This window comes from Orcinus orca, chromosome 1 (assembly GCF_937001465.1).
Source record: "Orcinus orca chromosome 1, mOrcOrc1.1, whole genome shotgun sequence".
Classification (NCBI taxonomy): Eukaryota; Metazoa; Chordata; class Mammalia; order Artiodactyla; family Delphinidae; genus Orcinus; species Orcinus orca.
The window spans coordinates 61,160,428-61,173,961 of NC_064559.1; the positions used below are offsets into that span (position 1 = coordinate 61,160,428).

Sequence of the window (13,534 nt, forward strand, 5' to 3'; positions counted from 1 at the left end):
CAAGCAGGACGATTGCCAAACCCACCCAGGGCGGCAGCCCGGATCCGGGGTTCGGAAGGGGTGGGAGGTGTAGGAGGCCGAGCCGCCAGCCCCCAGTGAGTCTTTCCTTCGGAAACCAGTCGCACTGCCTGGCGGCTCACACCAGTCTAGACCCGGGCGACAATGTCTGCACGTGACCCAGCCACCGAGGACTCCCCTTGGCGCCGAATCGGTGGCTGGTATTATCACGGACGTGGTTTTATGCCCCTTCGGGAGTACCGACCACTTTGTTCTTCTATAAAATGCCTGGGGCCAAACAGGATACGGGGAAACCCAGCTCAGATGGCGAGAAGGTGCAGGGCAGTCCTGGTACCCTTTATCGCTTCCCCTCCTTTATCCCCTGTGCCTGAAAACCCAAACTCCTTGGTTTCATCCCCCTCCGCTAAACACCTGAACAGCTTCACACGCCCCTCTCAAGGGAGTGACACAGCAGAAATCAGCAGGGGCGCCTCTTCAGTCACTGCAGAGAGGTCTCATCCCCAGGGAGCAACATAGCCCATCCTGGAAAAGGAGATTTCCCCTCCCCATATCCAGAAAGCCAATACAGGGGATGCTTGTCGGGGGTCACCTTTCTGTCACCAAGGTGAACCTGGCAGGTCTAAGGACAACCTTGAACTGATGTAATATGAGCTCTTTCCCACTAATCCTTCTCAAGGCCCACCTACCAGACCTGGGCAAACCTGAAAATTCCTGAAATGCAGAAGCAGCCACCCAGCCACCCAGCCCCCAAGGGGCTGCTACATGTAGGGCTGGGTCAAGGGCAACCTTGAGAACTGCAGTGTTGAGAAAGGAAGCCACCCCCTGCTTTGCCCCTGCAGTGTTTATGTTGGAAAAGCCCCAAGTTGGTGGTAGAACTTCAGGAAGAGGCTGCACCTGCAGATATGATGCCCCTAGTCCCCTCCCAACAGAAGCTACCTTATGGAGGAGTTTCCAGCAGGACAGGTCACTGGGAAGGGCATGTGTTATATTGAGTGCCCCCTATGTGTAAGACAGAGGAAAACTTGTGAGCGGAATCAGCAAAAAAGGATGAGTGGAGGGAAAGGTGGGATGGGAAGGGGTGAGGGGTTTGAGGGAGGGCGTGGAGCCCGCCTTTGTGCATACTCCCCTTTCCCACCCTTCACATCCCCACACCTATATTCCCCTCCCTCTCTCCCTCCCCCTCTCTCTCTCTTTCTCTCCCCTCCCCTTCTCTCTTTTCCAGTAGAAGTAGGTAGTACAACGAAGTATGCAGAGAAAGGCTCACATTGCCAGGTTTTTTTCAAAAAAATCTTTTTTTCTTAAAAAAGCAGTGTCCTACCCTAGCTCTCTAGAGCTATGGCAAATGCCAATTGGTCTGATCCTGTGTCTGGCAAGGATGACCTTTTCCTGTTGTCCTTGACCTGCTATCTTCCTCTGGGGGATACACACCCCCCCCCCTCAAATTTTACCTCCCCAGCTTTGCTCATTCTCCCTCCCCTGCATGTAAACTCTTGCTGGGTTCTGACAAGCTTCGAGGGTCATGCCTTCACAGTAGCATCTCATTCTAAACCAACCTCCCCTTGGCTTAAAAGAACCTCCATGTTTCCACCCAAACCTGGTATTGCCCCTGGAGAGCATGATCTCTATGGGAACCAGATTCAAACTCCACCTTCCACTGTAGACCATCTAGAATTGTTTCACTCATCTAACCGTGTCACCAAAAAGAGCAACCTGATGAAGGGCAAGACAGACCTGCACTCGGTCTCCCAGCTTCAGTACTCACTAGCTGTGTGACCTTGAGCAAGTCACTTGTTCTCTGCAGGACCATTCTCTCAGTTGTAAAATCGGAGTGATACATTGTTGCAAGGATTAAATGGTAGTTGTGGGAAGCACTAAGCACAGTGCCTGGTGCATAACAAGAGCTATAAAGTAGGTAGCTTAATTATAATTAGCAGTTTCCATTTGACCTTGTCTAACCTTGGGGCTGTTGCTAGGACCTTCCCACTCTGATACGCCCTCCTGCCAGGCTCTGAATTCCCTTAGAAGGTCACCCTGACTAATCCCCCACCCTCCATGCCACCTTTCACCTTGCTTTCCAGTGTGCTTCCTGCTCTGTGACCTCCTCTAACTTGAGTAATGAATAACTTGAGCACACCATGTCCCTTTGGGCTTTGCTGGGCTGGGCTTGTGTTCTGAGGCCCCTTCAGCGCAGGGTGCTGTAGCAGCAGGTTGAAAGCGGAGAACGTGTGGGTCTCCAGAGGGAGGGGTGCTTCTGGCAGGTGGAGCGTGTGGCTGGGGTGTGACGGGGGGGAGGGGTGGACCACAAGGAACTCAGAAAGCCGTTCAGTCTGTGTCTATGGAGGTCTGGTGTTTCTCTGCAGAAAGAAGGAAGAAGGAATTCTTCAGCCCAGTTTCAACGGTCAGGGTGAAAAGAACAATTTTTCAATCTCTTTTTCTGTGCAGGCTAGGGAAGTGGAATAGTGCTGGAGTACTGTGGCTTGTTCTGCCTGAGACTGCTGCTGGGGGGAGGGGGTGTGGAGAGAGGGGAAGCCGAGAGCAGGGATGGCAGCAGCGAGGAGTGGAGGAAGGTTAGGGACCTCTGTCCAAGCGGGGGAAACAACCAGATGCACATTGAAGCAGAATCTACCCAGGGTGCAGAGATAGGGGTCCAGAGATAAAAGCAGGAAAGGGCGGTCTAGTTTGTAGCAACATGACCCAGTCAGAAGCCGGGCTGGGAGAAGAGGCAGAACCAATCAACCCCAGGCTGTCAGCTACTTCTGCTCAAGATCACGGAGGCTAACATGGAGGTTTACCTGCCTGTAAAAGAGAGGCTGCAGCTTGGCAGGCTGCGTGAGGGAGATCCAGACCTGAAAAATAGAACCGCCCCCAGGCTATTGGCTCTCTGAACCCCTTGGGCAAACATAACACAGTCTGCTCTGCAGAGGACTCAGGAGGGCTGAGCCTGCCCATCCCAAGTTCACGCACATGCTCACGGACAGCAGGGTTCTGTTCGGCCAGGCCTAGAGTATTTGAAATCCAGAGTGGAGGGGGTGAGGGTATGTGTTGCAGGGTGACTCATCCTGGCAGCAGAAACTGTATGCAGCGTTGAGGAAAATGGCTGAACGGCAGCCTCTGTTCGCAATGGAAAGCGGCAAGAATGCACAGCTCTGCAATGAAGGCCAAGGTCTGGGAGAGAGAAGCACTGAGCAATGGCCCCGGACTGCTCACAGTGGCAGGGACACGGGTGGATGCTTGCCTAACACCCCACACAGCCCACCCAGCCCCAGGCTGAGCACCTTGACCATCCATCATAGCAACCCGAGTGTTCCACAAGACATCCTTCTGTGCCTCACCATGGACTCTGCGTATTTAATAGGAAAACACTCTCTGGAATGGTTCTGAGACCCTGAATGCGGACATATAGAAATATCCCTCCATTACTTTCATTTAAGGTCATTCGGGCACTTTGCTGTTTCAATGGGTCTGGAATTGAATTCTTGTCCTGGTTGAGAACATAGTAAGAAAATAATGAAAAAGGATTTTTTTTCTTTTTTTTTTTTTTAAGCAAGACCCATTTGGGTCTGTTCCTGACATCAGTGGAAGAAGTGGCAAGTTACCTGTGTCACCTTGGTCACCAGGCCCTAGCAGGCAGACTTCCAAAAGTTGCTTTCTGTTACACTGTTTCCTAACTGGTAAGTCAGGAAACTTAAGTCCAGAAAGCGTGCATGGTGGAATGAGACTTGCCTGTTTTCTCTCCACCACCCCTGTCCTCCGTCAAGTTGCTATTAGGTGTGTAGATGGTGGAGGTGACCACAGTAGAGAGAAGAGGACACAGAGAACATGAGTTTTTGTTTGTTTGTTCTGGCAGGACCACAGAGGTTCACGGTCTCTACAAATATTCCTGATGTGGTGGGCAGTAAGGAATGAAGGTCTGGGAGATGTACTGCTAAACTATCCCTAGAGCTTTCAGAGTTTACTTGTTCCTTTGTACTTCCCCAGTGCGGGGCAAGAGGTTGAATTTTCTTTTATCTTGGAAAAATGCCTGGTGCCAGCCAGCGCATCCTAGGCTTTAGAAAATAAAATTCCTTTCCTGTATTTTCCATCTACTTAAAAGGTGACAAGTGGACACCCCTCTGAGAGCCTAAGCTCAGTGAGGGGAGGTCCCATTGCAGCATTTTACTGTCAGAGAGGCATGGTCTAATTGGCCTTGGGGACATGTATAGATGGGATGAGAATCTGGGGCATGTTATGATCCTTTTTTTTACTGGACCACTTGCTTGAAGTCTTCCAGGGATGAGAGGGAATGTCTATTTTACGGTCTGCTTAATTTTCAACTTCTTTCTGCTCCTTAACTGAGGACCTGGCAGGCAGGTCCTCAATTGGAGAGGCATCATGGATGAATTCACTGTGTATAGTGCTTCTGAAAGTAATGTCAGAAGTCCCTGAGTCCAGAATCCCTTCTCCTGGAGATAAGGTCAACTAGCCTCTAGTTGAACAGCTCCAGGGGCTGCGTCCTCCCTCCCCTGCAGTGGAACGTTCCACTGTTGGGAAACTCTGAACTAAAACCTAGCTCCTTGTAACTCCTGCCCAATTCTGGTTCTCTCCTTCAAGGGACAGGATGCAAGTCGGGTGCATCTTCAATGTGTCCGCTCTACGTATATTGATACCTTTCACAGTAAAAAGCCCCCAGTTTCTTCAGTTCATGTAGGAGCTGGTTTCTGACCTCCTCATCATACTAACTCCTTTCCCCTGCGCAATTTCCCATTTGTTGGTGTCCTTTTTTAAAGCAAGTACCCTGGTTCCAAGGAGCGCAGAGTCCAGTGGAGATCATTTTGGATTGTGATCAGGACACTATCATTTTTTTAATCAATTACTATCCTCCCAACACTATGCCTTCATGGTTTTATTGAGCTAGGCCTTTTTTTTTTTTTTTTTTTTGCGGTACGCAGGCCTCTCACCGTTGTGGCCTCTTCCGTTGCAGAGCACAGGCTCTGGACGCGCAGGCTCAGCGGCCATGGCTCATGGGCCCAGCCGCTCCACGGCACGTGGGATCTTCCCAGACCGGGGTACGAACCCGTGTCCCCTGCATCGGCAGGCGGACTCTCAAACACTGCACCACCAGGGAAGCCCCTATGAGCTAGGCCTTTTTAACACTGAAGTCAGATAAATGTTTTAGAAAAAGCTCTTGCCAAAAAAACAGAGACACTCCCTCCCCTTGAAGTCTAGCTCAAGGAAAATGGCTACACATGGAGCAGTCAGGGCAGGGCGACACCTGTCCCTGGGCTCCAGGGAAAAATGCTGCAAAGGCTGACCTTGAAGGGACTGTTCTGGGCAGGTGCTGGGCCAGAGTCTGGAGGTCTTTATTCTAGCGTCCCCATTGAAGTGACTCAGTGGCATTCTGCAGGCTTTCTCACCACCACCTGACTTCCTCAGCGGCCCCCAGTGCCCAGTTTTGGCCCACAGGCAGGTCAGCTGGCTAAGGCTTTTATGGTCCTACATTTCTCATGGTCCTGAAGCTGCAGTTCCCATTGCTAACTGGCAACAGCTTTCTTTGCTCTCAGTCTTAATCCAGGTGGGGGAGTCAGGTTGGCACAGATCCCGTTTTCACAGGTCAGAGGTTGTTGGGAAACCTCAGCATTGACCATCTTGGCCTCAGTTCCTCCCCGCCCCCCACCCCCCATGTGGCTCCTGCTGGTTGAAAGGGCTGCATAGCTGTTGGCTGGCATGAGACAGACGCACACGCCCAGATAGGCAGGCAGACAGGTAGGCAAACAAACGCGTAGAACAAAGGACCTTATACACCCTAGAAAATTTGCCAGATCTTTTTTCTTTTTGAGGTACTGTAACTTTCCACACCATTCTAGCAAGATTGCATTTTAATGTGGCTACTTTGTAGGAATCAAACCAAAGGGGAGAAGTGAAAAAAGACCGTTTTGCGTTTATTTTACTTTGAGAAGGAGCTGGGAGACAGATGCAAAACATGCGAAAAATGCAAAAAAATTGTATAAACTAGATTACAATTTAATTTATACTCATTTCTACAGCGAGTAATGAGAAGGATTTTATACTCTCAAGAAGCAGATCCTTTAGGCAAAAGGGCTGTTTGCAGCATCTGTATCGTAACGAGCTAACAGCTTGATTTTTGCCTTAATGAATGATAACATTCAGTCTTTCCTACCTACCATCCACATGGCATTGCACCCACCGATCATTGAGGGTAGGAGGCCCCCTTTGCTGGAGTTTTAGAAATGCATCCTGAGTACCAGATGGCCTTCTGTCCAGTCACATGACATGACACTACCTGCCAAGGTGCTCGACTTCCTGGTTTCAAAAGTTATTGCTGTGTCTTTCCTCACAGTAACACATAAATGAGTGGAATGATGACCAGGATGACTGAGCCCTGGCTTTCCCAAGAGCTCTTGTTCCCTTTAAGGCTTCTGTCATCATATTAGAAGCTACACTGGCTAATAATAACTGTGTTTATCAAACATGATAAGTCAGACACTATGCCAAGTATTCAATATGGATTACCTTTTCTACTCTATAGTACCTGTTTAACAACTTCATGAGGTAAGTCCTATGATGGTTAATTTTACATGTCAACTTGACTGGACTAATGGATGCCCAGATGGCTGGTAAAATATTATTCTGGATGTGTCTGTGAGGGTATCTCTGGAAGGGATTAGTATTTGAATCAGTAGACTATGTAAAGAGGGTCACCCACACCAAAGCAGGTGGGCATTGTCCAGCACGTTGAGGGCCTGAGTAGAAAAAAAAAGCAGAGGAAGGGCAAACTCCTTCTCTTTGCTTGAATGGGACATTTATCTTTTCCGGCCCTCAGACACTGGTGCTCTAGGTTCTAGGGTTTTTCAGACTCAGACTGGGACTTAAACCTTTGAGTTCAGACTGACTTACCGCTGGCTTTCCTGGTTCTCCGCTTGCAGATGGCAAATCATGGGACTTTTCAGCCTCCAAAACAGAGTGAGACACTTCCTATAATAAACCTCCTCTTATAGATATATCTATATATATCCTATTGGTTCTGCTTCTCTGAAGAGCCCTGACTAATACACTCCTATTATTGTTATATCTTCATTTTACAAACAGAGCAACTAAGTCTCTCATGTAGATTAGATCCCTAAGGCTAGCAAGAGGGAAGCCCACATTCAGAGCCAGGCAGCCTGTTTCCAGAGCCTGTGCTCTGAACCACTAGGCCTAACTGCCTCTTCAGAAGGAAGATGTGGACATATAGAAAGTGCAAGCACACCTCGTGGCACCAAATGGGTGGAATCATGTAAAGCTTCTTCTTATTTTTTGTACATGTCAAAAGCTCTCCGAGATAATGTAAGTCTCATTGGGTCACAATTTAAAGAAGCCTGTCTTGGATTCATGTACTTATTCATCAACCATTCATCGATTGCCTACTGTGTATATAGCATAGCCTTAGAAACCGAGGGAGTCACAAAAGACAGAGATGATGTCTGGACCTTTTAGCAGCAGACAATCGAGTCAGTGAGGCCAGATACACGGGAATGAGCAGACAACAATGCAGGGTAGTAAATGATCATGTCCCACAATGGATACCACAAACAAGAGGAACAATAGGAATTTAGAGATGAGAGATACCCCTTTGGGAAGAGGTGGGCCCTGAACAGGATTCCAACAACCCTGTGAGAAGAAGCAGAAAAGAAGGAACACTCATTCATTGAATATCGGTAACCTTACCGTGTGCTGGGTCACTTTGCTGGTCACCAGAGAGTCGAGATGGTCAAGCAGCTTATTCTCTCATGTGGGGACAGCCTGATACTTGCCAAGGGTGCTAGGAGAGAACACAAGAGAGGGACCTCCTGAGAGCTGGGAAGGCTTCCTGCAGATGGTGGCATCTGTGCAAGGAAGAGTTAGCCTGTGAGGGGAAGTGAGGGGAAGGGCATGGCAAGCGGGGGGGAAGCTTGTGCAAAGACATGGAAATGTGGGCTATGGTTAGGAAGGGTAGATGGAAGGAATGCCTGGGACAAAGATTTTTTTTAATAGAGAAAAGATGAGACTTAGAGGTAAAGGGTCTGGACTGCCCTTTCTACAGGAAGAAAAAGAGCGGAGCAGATCAGAGTCCATCGGAGAAGTGTGACTTCATTCCCAACACTCTGACGTTCATCAGGGTAGGAAGAAAAAGATACTGCTTCCGTTCCTCCAGCGTATGAAATCAGGTCTGTCCTCATTGCGTCTTCATTGCTGAACTCCCTTGGTTGAACTGGGTGATGCCTAGGCTCTGTGCCACTGCGACCAACAGGAAAAGTCAGACTTTACCATAAGGCATAATTTCCTTAAAAGAGAGCACCCTTCCTCCCTTTACCTCTCCCAGGGCTTCTGCATAATATCTACTTAAGGGAATCTGGACATTCCCAGAAAATGGCCTTTCTTTTCTCTGCAGGACAAAGTTTTCAAATGAAATCAGAATTAGACTGAAGAAAACCAGGCAGCAGTCTCATAGGTGTCATATTTGACACCTACTGAGACTCCCATTTTCTTTTTTTTTAACTTATTTTTTATTTTTTTATCATTTAAATTTTATCTATTTTTTTATACAGCAGGTTCTTATTAGTCATCCATTTTATACACATCAGGGTATACATGTCAATCCCAATCGCCCAATTCATCCCACCACCACCACCGCCACCGCCCCCTGCCACTTTCCCCCCTTGGTGTTCTTACGTTTGTTGAGACTCCCATTTTCTCATTTCATAGGAATCTGGATGTGAAAGGGAAGCGCTGTTACTCTGAGGTGATTATTCTCCCCAGCAGAACACGGGGCTGAGGGAGGGTGTGTGTCGTCTTCTCTGCCAAGGGTGAAGGAAAAGACATTTCTGTCCCTCCTCCAATTTGAAATTGAGCACTTTTCCCCCCACACCAATCTTTTACATATTGTTTTGGTTCCCTGACTCTCCCCGCACTACAGCTGAACGGAAAGTTGATTAAATCTCTTTCTGGAGTTTGCTCGAGACCCTAAACTTCATGTACATTATAGACCTGTGGAAAACTGTGTTGCAAGTTCTAAACAAGTAATGATAGACTTTAAAAACACAACCTGTTGTTGGTTAGGTGAAAACTCTTCATCCTGATAGCAATTTCCCTTGACAGGCAGAGTAGGCACAAGGCTTGGGGGAGGCCTAGCATGCCTGGTCTTAGAAACTCTACGATTTGTAAGGGAACTTAGAGGTTATTTTTCAGATGAAGAAGCAGAAGCCCAGTGAGAGAAAATAGCCGGAGAGCTTGTGGCTGGACGGGCTTCAGACCAAGGCCTCGTGCCCCTAGTCCATGTTCATTTTCCATCTTATAATTCAGCTTGGGTTGGCCTGAAGAAGCAGCCACACATGAAGATGGAGAATATTGTTGCCTACATTTGAGGGACCCCAAGAAGCAACTTCACTGTGATCCTCCATTAAAAAAGAAAAAAAGAAAAGAAAGAAAAATCTTCCATGATGGTTTTACCAGTTGGAGTTAGGTATGGCTGTGAGTAACGGAAGCCCAAAATAACCATGGCCTCAACAACATAGGATTTATTTCCCTCTCACTTACAAGTCCAGAGGAAAGCAGTCCAGGAATGGGGACATGGCTGTATTCTGTTACATCCTTAGGGATTTGGGCCTCTTCCAGCTTCCCTTTTTACTATCCCTCCTATGTGGCCCGTGCTCTCATGGGCCAAAATGGTGCCTAGGACGGCAGTCTTCCCAGCCAGGCTAGAAGAGAGGACAAAGAAGAAAAGGAAAGATGTAAGTGCCAACTTCCCTTTGGCAGCGGTAACACGGCGTGCCTGCTCCCATCTCACTGGTCAGAATTTGGCCTCAGGGCAATACTTGGCTATAAGGAAAGATGAGAAATATAGTCTTTATTTTGGGCACCATGGGCCCAGCTAAAAATTATAGGGTCTATCCCTGTCTCCACCACAATGACACAGAGGAATTTGACACATATTGATTTGTTCTTTTGAGTTAGTATTTTCCAGACCTTTTTCAAAATACAAATCCTGGGATGGCTGCCATTATCTATGTTGTCCAATGAGAATATCAAATCTCTTTCTTTTGTGGTAAGAAAGGCGAGCCATTGTAAGAGCAAACCATTAGAAAAGTCCAGGTCACCAGGATCAGAGGAAGTGGCTCTGGAAGAAGCAGGGGAGCACGGCTGGAAAAGATCTCAAAAGGAGCGTGCAGAAAACAGATGCATATAGATTGTGCTATGGGCATGATCTGTGACTCTGCCCTATTGGCAAAGGCTGGATCTGTTGATATTCTGCCCCCATCTCCTTTCTCTACTTCCTATGGCAACAGTGGATTCAATCTCCTCCAGCCTCTCTGGGGGCTGTGGGATTTAGATAGCTGTTGCCTAATCTTAGTATGAGTTGTGGTGGCACAGGGTGTGTGACTTATCCAGACCCAGCATGCCAGCCGCCCTGCCAGTTTTAGCCCGTTAACTGACGATGGGTCTTAGAGCAGGTCACATCTGGTTGCAAATTAAGAGCCACTTCCAGCAAATCAATAATTCTTCAGTTTCATCAGCCTTCTGAAAGGATGGCATGTTAGTTTTGAAGTCCTGATTGGGGTTGGCCAACATTGGACCACACGTTATTGAGTCCACAGGGTAACTTCTGGCAGCTCCTCACACTTTCCAAGCTTCCTCTGGCCTCAAGGCTTTTACACACGCTAGTCCCTCTGTGTCTGGAGGGTTTATCTCTCCCCTTTTGGCTAGGTAACACCTACTGAGCTTTCAGGGGAAGACTTCCCAGATGTCTGAAACTAGGGAAAACATCTTAGCCACGAGTTTTCATGGCACCGTGTAACTCTTCTTTGTGCCGTTGGTCGCTGAAGCCGTTCTACGTTCATTTGTGTGATTATTTGCTTACCTAAGTTTCATAAGAACAGCCTTGGTCCACCGCGGTATCCCCTCTACCTATCACAGATGGACACATAGTATATGCTCTATAAATTTAGCTGAGTGAGTAAAGAGGTCCCTCTGCACATTTGTCTCAAACCCTAAGACAACTGCACAGATTTTCTCAATATGTTGACCGTGAATCCATCCTCTGCATCAGATTTACCTGGTTGACTCCTTTAAAGGGCACATTCCTGGGCTTATCCCCAACGTTCTCCTGAATCACTACCTGGATAGGGCCCAGGAATCTGCATGTGAACAAGCTTCCCTGGTAACTAAGCACCAAGATGATTGAGAAGCCCTACCTTAGGGTGTGTAGAAGTTTGGGAAGATAGCACAGCTGGTTATAATTAAGACCCCCACGCTAGGCACTGGAATGTGTCCTAGGATGAGACTGTTGTATTCAGGAACTATCTTAATATGCTTAAACTTGATGAAGAAACACATAAGACAGCTTAGACCTCTGAGATTTGAAAACATACTAGAAAATTCAGAGCTGCTCACTGTGCTTAGATCAAGCGTATGTGGAAATAAAACAATGTGTGCTCACTGTAGCACCTTTGCTGAGGGATTCTTAAGGAGTAGAAAGAAAGACCCGATTGTTACCAGTCACTTGCTGTCTTCTCCCCACACACCCCCAAGCCCCCATCCCCAGGTGAAGTGGTGACTCAGAGCTCTAGCTGGGCCTTTTGAATGAAGAACTGAGTCCTCTGTGGAACCCTCGGTCTGATTTCAAACCTCTGAACTTAAGAAGACATACACTGTATTCACCTATTAAAGACATCCAAACCTGTGAGCTGACAAACTTTAATCCTTGTTTTCTTTGAAAAAACTGAGGTATACTATACCCTGAAGTTGACAATGCACATGGGCAGCCCCACTCAATGAAGTCCAAGTATGCACTTCAACGAAGGGTGGGATAACCCTTTAAAGGAAGAGTTCTACTGAGTGTTCTTGTCTTTCTTTTGCCCACCTAGTTGCACTTTTTACTTCACTACAAAGATTTCTTTTTCCTCTTTTTTTTTTTTTTTTTGCGGTACCCGGGCCTCTCACTGTTGTGGCCTCTCCCGTTGCGGAGCACGGGGCCCAGCCACTCCACAGCATGTGGGATCTTCCCAGACTGGGGCACGAACCCGTGTTCTCTGCATTGGCAGGCAGACTCTCAACCACTGCGTCATCAGGGAAGCCCATCTTTTTCCTCTTTTAAGACTCTCTTCTCCTCTCTCTCTACTTGAGGGTAAGTTCCTATCTTTTTTTAAGGATCATAGATTCTTTAACTTCCAAGAATTTTTCCTTTCTCCCATCGCTTCAGGACCCACCTCCTCTTTTTAATATTTCCCCAAGATCTTGGATAATCACTGTCATTTCTCTTTAAAAAAATACTTCACTATATTGTCTCACCAAATACCCAACTCCTCTATATAAATAGCTCCACTAAAACAAACAAACAAAACCAAACAGCACAAACTGATGTATGAATTGGGATTATGAATAAAAAGTTCAAAGTATAAAACATAAGACAAAAGTTACTGTCCCAAAGAGAACCCCAAATGCAGTAGCTGGAGGAAGGCCAGGAAGAAGTCACTACACAGTAAGTCCCCTACATACGAACCTTCAGGCTGCAAACTTTCCCATCACGTAAGTTAGTTCACGTGTCTGACGTACATTGTCACGTGCAGCTTGCCCCCTGTGTCCTGTTGCTGACGATCCTTCGGCTCTACCATCTCCTACCTCCTTTCCCTCCTCCAGTCAGTAACTCTTCTTGCCTGTTCCCTCGATGCCAGCCCCTGTATGCCAGCTGTTGTACTGTACTACCATACTTTTCAAGGTACTGTACTATAAGATTAAAAATGTTTCATTTTTTGTGTTTGTTTGTGATGTATTATTTGTGTGAAAAGCATTATAAACCTATTACAGTACAGTACTATATAGCCAACTGTACCTAGGCTAACTTTGTTGGACTTATGAACAAATTGGACTTATGAACCTGCTCTCAAAACAGAACTTGTTCGTATGTAGGGGACTTACTATACTTACATTGTAACCTGCTTGAGAACAGAAACAAAGTCTTACCTCGAATTCCCCACACTTCCTAGCATAGTGCCTGACTCACAGAAGTTTCAAGAAACATTTACTGAATAAATGATTGAAGGAAGAAATGATCTCCAATTTTAACTAGGCACCTGCTAGTTTTTATGTACAGTTGCTGTTCAAGGTAAACTTCTGAACCCACAAAAACTTCATTGTGGCCCTGCCATTAACTTACCTGGCCAGATGATCCAGTGTGTTGTAGTCAAGAGTTAGGAAATCTATCCCTTCCTTGCAGTCTATAATATTCTCATCCAGCCCTTGAGATCTTACACTTGAAGGTCCCCAATCCTTCAAAGATCTTTCCAGGCCATAGCAATGAAAAAGAAATCCTTTGCTGGCAAAATATAGGGTATTTCAGCTAAAAATCCCTGTGTAGTAGTGTTAGCCACTATATTTCATTGTGGTGTCATGGAAAGTACATGGGTTTTGGAGACAGAGCCATTTGATTTTGTGAGTTACTTAACGATATGAGGGTCAACTTTCTCATCTTGAAAATGGGAATAACGACACCTATATTTTATTG

At 46.9% G+C, this 13,534-nt stretch overlaps 1 long non-coding RNA gene across 1 annotated transcript in view; it reads right to left on the reverse strand.

Annotated features, from left to right (window-relative positions):
- Positions 1-1,993: 1,993 nt before the first annotated feature.
- LOC117201274 (uncharacterized) overlaps positions 1,994-13,534 on the reverse strand; it is a 129,657-nt gene continuing 118,116 nt past the window's right edge. The window contains exons 3-6 of the long non-coding RNA XR_004483264.2: positions 9,571-9,731; positions 8,707-8,831; positions 7,723-8,271; positions 1,994-2,372 (exon numbers count right to left, since the gene is read on the reverse strand). This is a non-coding gene — a long non-coding RNA (uncharacterized LOC117201274). The remainder of the gene's footprint in view (positions 2,373-7,722; positions 8,272-8,706; positions 8,832-9,570; positions 9,732-13,534) is intronic.